At 42.2% G+C, this 6,948-nt stretch overlaps 1 protein-coding gene across 2 annotated transcripts in view; it reads right to left on the bottom strand.

Moving 5' to 3' along the window:
- LOC116396292 (plexin-A1-like) overlaps positions 1-6,948 on the bottom strand; it is a 62,080-nt gene that overhangs the window by 13,750 nt on the left and 41,382 nt on the right. The gene's annotated exons all lie outside the window — the stretch shown is intronic.

Below are 6,948 nucleotides of genomic sequence, written 5' to 3'. Positions count from 1 at the left end.
CGCATTTCCGCATTTATACATTTATGTTTCAATACATATTTCATTATAAAAATAAATAAATATTCAGGAATATATTTACTCTTTATATTCATTTTTAAATACGTATTATACATATTTTATTATAAGGATAATTAAATATTCAGGAATATATTTACTCTTTATATTCATTTTTAAATACGTATTATACATATTTTATTATAAGGATAATTAAATATTCAGGACGATATTTACTCTTTATATTAAAGAAGAGCCGACACTATGATTAAAAAAGGTGAGAAAAACTCTTCTTCCAAAAACATTATTTTGCTATTATTACTTTGTGAGACTCTTACAGCAGTTCATTTGCATTTTTTTCACATTTTCTTCTTAAATTTCTATTCGATGAAGCATAAAAAGAAACTTAAAGCATAACACACAAAGACTTTTAGCGTGTGCAGCACAGGCACAACCCCTGCTCCACTTTCTCTGATTACTCCTGATAATGATGTATGCAACACACCACCCACACACAGAACAGATCAATACATAATTACACTGACAATTAGTATCATTAGAGGGGTGCTAGAGACGGGGGTTAGTTGAGCTAAACACTCCTCCGAGAGAGAAAGAGAGAATTAAGCAGCTCTCACACAGCCTGCATGGGGTCTTCTCCAAAAGGTTTGCTACTGTCCTTTACTAATGAGATGAGAGCGACGCTTGAGCGCAGAGTGGGTGCGACATTGTTAGCTCACACAAACCACTGCAAAACAATCAAAAGTCCGTCCTGCAGACACATGAATAAAATCCCTAATTTCAAAAACAAAAATGCAAAATATTAAATCGTAACATAACACATTAGCACCGATAACGTTTAAGACGAGCCGCCCGATCGGTGTCTCCTAGCTCAACTCGTTTAGACTGTCAATTAACTCTGCTCGTCAACTCTGGCTCAATTAATCAGGTGTAATTACTTAAACCCATTTGCCGGCACATCCTTTTAGATTAGGTCGGCAGAAATAGGACTGTGTTTTACAAAGACGGCGAGTGAGTAACGTTCATTAGATGATATTCATAATGATGGATTTAATAAGGTTAGGAGCTGGTCAATTCCACTTTGTCTTTTCTGCAACAGTGTAATGAAAATCTGCTCGGTTTGTTTAACGTGGGCTCACGACTATAGGGCCGGAAGATATATGGACCAAAAATCATATCTCCTTCTCTTTATGCTGAATGGCGATGTGGGCTAAATGTTCAGTTGTACGTCAAAGCCACGTGCGACATGTCACAGGCACTTTTATTAAAACAGATGTCATATCACATGACACGGTTAAGCTACAAAATAATTGAGGACCACTTTAATTCAACAAATTCAACAATATAATCGTGTTATTTTATTACCCCTCTAAAGTGTCATTGTGTAATGAATGTTACTTTATAAAACAGACCATATGTGCTTGCATACATACTGAAACCTACACTGTAGTGTCTACAGTGTAGACACTACCATTTGACTACTTTCTCGGCTCCGATTGGCTAACACCTGCTCGGGGCTCATCCACAACAGCTACACCCATATGCTACTCTTATAACATATGCATCAAACATGTGTCAACACACTACATCTACAAGACCGGACCACGTCTGAAACACAAGTACAGGAAAATATTAATTTTTATAGGCCTAAAGAAAAAAAAACACACGTGTGTATTGAGGAAGTGGATCAGCTGGTTGATCAAAGGGGTGACGTTACCAGCAGAAACACTGTCGCACCTATTCATTATAAAAGACCATAGGCCAATGGTGTAACTCCATCACTCAGCAACTTTATAACTCAGTGGGATACTTTTTGGTTTAATGGACTGGCCAGGTTCGTGTGAAAAGAGAAAGGAGAGATGCAAGCACACTGAGACGGCTTCATGTAAGAAACATTATGTAACGCGATATCAATATAAACGTATTGTGTCATCATATATATATATATATATATATATATATATATATATATATATATACATACATACATATATATATCTCATTTGAAAAAGGAATCAATAATATACCTTAGAGAGTTGATATACCACCCAGCCATACTTCTGTGCAGAATAATTGTTGGAACGTCTAACAGCAGAGAGAAAACCCAGAAAACTAAGAGCGAATACTGTGTGCTGTACTGCATCCAATTTAGTGAGTGAGTATAATATTCTGCGATGGTGTGGGCTCTTATCAGGCAGAGGTAAAAGGATCAGTCATAGCATTTGCATCTGCTATACTCCTGTAATCAGGTTCAAGGGTGCAGCTCACCACAGAAAGTTCCTTACTCTGATAACAACGCTCCGCTCAGCGGCTTGACCATATAGTATAAAAAAAATAAAATAACTCAAATCTAGCTATGAATACAAACCATACATCAAACATATTACAGGGAAAGATACACAACAGCACAACCCACACTGCCTCACAAGTCATGTCACAGCGTAGAGATGCCACAGCAACGAGCACCATCACGAAGAAGCTACCAAAATAAATCGAAATAACTACAATGGAACTGCGATCATTTTAAGATTAATTTCAGGTTACGCACCAAAACTCACCTTTGACCCCGATGGTCATGAAACAGCTGGCCTATGCAGCGTCCAAAACATGAATGCTTGAGATTGACTCATTATTGCTATGATTGATCTCCGATTGATTGATGCATCGGCTCGGGACAAAGTTCAAAACCTCACCATCCATCTGGTGATCGAGAGAAAGCAGCCTGACATTTTGAATAGTCTTTGGGTCACACATGAGCCTCACATGGAGACAATGGAGCTTCCAGCGGGGGAAAGGAATGTTCAAATAAAGTTGTTTTTTTTTTTTCATCCCCCCCCGAAACTCGCAATTAACAAAATATAATACTTTAGTATGTGATGCTTATGCGTCCTAAAACAATATATATATTTTTTCAATCAGTTAAAGTAAGCATATACAAATAGTAAGGCCAAAAATAGTATGTTTAACTGCTTCATCACCGTGTATTAACAAAATACAGCCTTCATCAAAGCTTCAATTAGGGTTGAGGGGAAAATTAAATATCAAATATATTTTTGGACCAAATACCTCGATATTGCAATGATATTGTAGGGTTGACTGTTGGTGCTTTCACCAAATATTTACACAATGACATTTTTGATAAATAATCAATAATGTGGATATAATGATGAAATAGGGTTAAAGGTTATATGAACGTGTTTCCCTGTGCTGCCCTGGTGTTAAATACCACGACCTTTCCATGACTTTCTATAACTAAATGTTTTCTAATAACCTAAAAAGGCTACAGCTGGCTAGTTTAATGTTTTGCTTGCTGCTGGAAATCACCATTTAATGTGATGACTTCAGTGAGTGAGAAAACATGTTTTGCAAAGTGACCCCTGAGCAAAAAGAGTCCCTGACTTTCTCTGTTTGGAGGACACCTCTTGAAATCCAGTGATATTTCATAAACACCAAAAGAGTTTTGTTGTGTTCCTGAGTCATCCTTATTATAGCACCTACTCCTAGATATACACACCCTGTCAGGTGAGCCACAACACACACACACACACACACACACACACACACACACACACACACACAGCTGACATGACAGAGAGCCGTGCTGTTGAGGAGGACAATGTGCTGGCCAGGTGACGGACACCGATATTATTTGTGCAGCAGCCAGCGTTCAATCACCCTCTCCTCTCCTCTCCTCTCCTCTCCTCTCCTCTCATCCACCCTTTCCTCACGCTGTTCTTGGCAGCGGTGACGAAAAGATTTCTGGGGCTATCACTCTTCCTCTCGCCCTCCTCTTCTCTTGGTCGGTGAATCATTGGCTCTCCTTCGAGCACACCCTGGCTGTAAAAGGCTTGTTGCTCTCTCCTTGGCTGGTATTCGTTCTCTCAGTCTCTCCCTACGTGCCCTACGTACCCCCCCCCAGCTCTAGTGTCATTCTCTTTAAATCCCTGTCTTGCTTGCTAGGGTCATGTGTAGTTATGTGCATGTTTGGAATCTGAATATTTTTGTCAAATCTAAAAAAAAAAATAGAAAATCACACAGAAAAACAGTTGGAAATATGATTTAAAGACATGTTCAAAGATGTTTTGACATTTGATTCACATCAATCTCCAGAGATGATCGGTCTTTCCAGTCAGTTCTGAATTGACTGGAAAGAAAACCGGCACAACTAAAAAACATAACTTTGACGTCACATCGAAAACCCAGTTGGACAGCCGTGACTGCAGCACAAAACATGGCCCAACATCAAACTCCTCATGACTGATAATGTTGGATATTTTCATGGCGGTAACCGTAAAAAAGATCTCCATTCTTGAACTGGCCTGCAGCCGACTGGTTTGGTTTCCTGTGTTTCAGACTGCAGTTAGTGGTCCATATGCCGGCCTGCAGTACAGTCATTTCCACAGCGTGCAAGTTCAAAATGCCTGAACACACAAATCTATGTATGATGTGAACTGAAGTGCTGAAGTTCAGGTTTGGGAAACTTGACTGCATTCTGGACACATTCAACAGCACTGATGCTATTTCCTCCTTTTTTTTGCGCATTCTTTCTCAATCCCTTTTCTCTTCCCTTCAAGCCTCTTCCTGGGCTCGCTCTGTTATTTTCACACTCACTCCGACTCGCTCATCTCCTCAACACCTCTCTTTCAAATTCCCTTACTCTCTCTCCTGCATGTTGCTTTGGCGTCTAACTCTTCCTCTCTCTCCGACTCCCTCGCGTCCTCTCATTTTTAAGCCCGCCCACGTCCTGCGTCTCTTTCTTCCTCTCTCTGGTTCTAACTGCCGTCTTTCTCATTTACCTCCTGAAACTCGTTCCCCTCCCTCCCTCTCCCTCTCTCTCTCTCTCTCTCTCCCTCTCCCTCTCTCCCTCTCTCCCTCTCTCTCTCTCTCAAAATGGGTTGTATTGATCCACTCTCAAACCATGGAGAAGGTCAGCGGTTCACTAATAAAGCTCAGGGACAAAACAGAGACACGCAAACAAACACTGCAGCGCACACACCCACAGCAGACATATATAGCCAGGTAACAGGGCTGTGGTGATGAACGGTGTGTGTTTGAGGGTGTGTCTGTCTGCTTCCTCCCGACACACATATTTTTCTACAACAGAGCTGCTTCTAATATGACCAAACATTTGTGTTTACAGAAAAACAGCCACCATCTCACTGTGCCCGTAAACATATCCCCCTAATGACGGCCAGAGGCTAGAAGTTATGATCCAGCACAAACATGAACTCCACACAGGGAGCTGACAGAGCGCCTGGCCATCCATCATGACTGTGTGGCTAACAGCTGTCCAGTGCTCCCTCTCTCCCCCCTGCCTCGCCCTCTCCACCGAACTATGACAGGGTCAAACTAAACGTATTCACCCCCTCCCTCCACCCCCTCCTCTCCCACATCACGCAGCCTTTCCCACACTGATCACTCAAACGCAGTTGAGATGGGCATTTATGAGATTGTTGCCTCGAGGTTAGGGGAGTGCATTTGAATTCCTTGGGTGGGTGGGAAAATCGGGGTGGGGTTCAGTGCTAAACACCAGTTGCTTAAATGTTAGAGCAGGAGATCGCCAGTTTATACCTAGACTAGCTGGAGAAATGGGGATGGGTTGTGAGTTTGTTCCTTACTTATAGTCCAACTGCTGCCAATAGCAGCCGCCAGTGGAGGAATGGCAACTGCTAGCCGGCGAGTGCAACTCTCACCTTCTTGTGCTATTTCAGTTCTGCTGTCTGATTCAGTCTCGTCTGTGCTTCTCTGTGCTTGTTATTGTGTTTCGTCATGTTGCACAGCACCAGCATGAAAATAATATCGGGCATTTGAGGATCAGATTCGAGGTCGCTCGGACCACTGGCTGAAGTTAAGGTCGGGGGAGGGCAGCTGACGTCAGGTCACTGCTTACGTGCGGACGTCATTAACCTGGCGGACGTCATTAACCTGCCGCTGACCCCTTCGAGTGTTGCTGCTGTCGTGGGGTCAGCCAATCAGCTTATCTCTGAGGCTACTACATCATCATTGCTGACAGCTTATATGGGACAACAGTATTCTTGAGAGGATGTTTTAAGCGGTGATGAATTATGAGTGAAAGTAACCCTTTTCAAAACTCCAGTAGCTATGGCAACAGGCCTGACGGGAAGACGGGGAGCTGCGGGACGGTCTCTCTGCTCGATAGGTGTTACCAATAAAGAAAATTAAGAATACACGCTGGCCCTAAAGTATGACTTGGCACACCTACATCTACAGGCTGCATTGGTAGGGCTGTGTTAGGTGGAATGCAAACCAGTATGTCTTATCAAAAGCAAACAGTGCACAGCCGTTTATACAATAATAGTCCTATTGAGAGTTATCGTGGCAGCAATTATTTTCTCCCCGAGCTAAATGCCGATGAGGTAAGAAGCATTTCTGCACAGTGCAGTTATCTACCTGGTATGTGCATTTGCAAATACAGTATTTGACTGGCCAGCAGATGATGTTTCACTGCGCTGCATAAAAGGAAAAGTCAAATTCTTCGCCATACTAACCTGCGTTTTGTTTTTACCAGAGACATCCCGACTAGAGCTCCTGCTGCACCAGTGCAAAGGTCTAATTGAAATAAATGAGACTGCCTGCCTTTTTCCCTCAGAGCTATTGTCATTGTGATGGGCCCAGAGACAGGAAAGCACAAAAAAAAAAAAAAAAAAGAATGAAGACAACCCCTGAACAGGAGGGAGACTACATCTTCACAAGGTGGCAAAAAGAGAGGAAGAAAGGGAGGTGAAGGAGGACTTGGCCGGGTCATTCACATCACTTACACCACCACACAAAACACACCTGTGCACACAAACTAATGAAGACCTACACAGAGGAAGAGCGCTATTCTTACCAAGTATGCCACTGGATTCGTTGCAACACAGGGTGAATGGTGTGTGTGTGTGTGTGTGTGTGTGTGTGTGTGTGTGTGTGTGTGTG

Source organism: Anarrhichthys ocellatus, unplaced genomic scaffold (genome assembly GCF_004355925.1).
Source record: "Anarrhichthys ocellatus isolate YVR2014 unplaced genomic scaffold, GSC_Weel_1.0 scaffold1, whole genome shotgun sequence".
Taxonomy (NCBI): domain Eukaryota; kingdom Metazoa; phylum Chordata; class Actinopteri; order Perciformes; family Anarhichadidae; genus Anarrhichthys; species Anarrhichthys ocellatus.
Note: the sequence above shows the minus strand (reverse complement) of the source record. Positions and strands in the feature narration are given on the sequence as shown.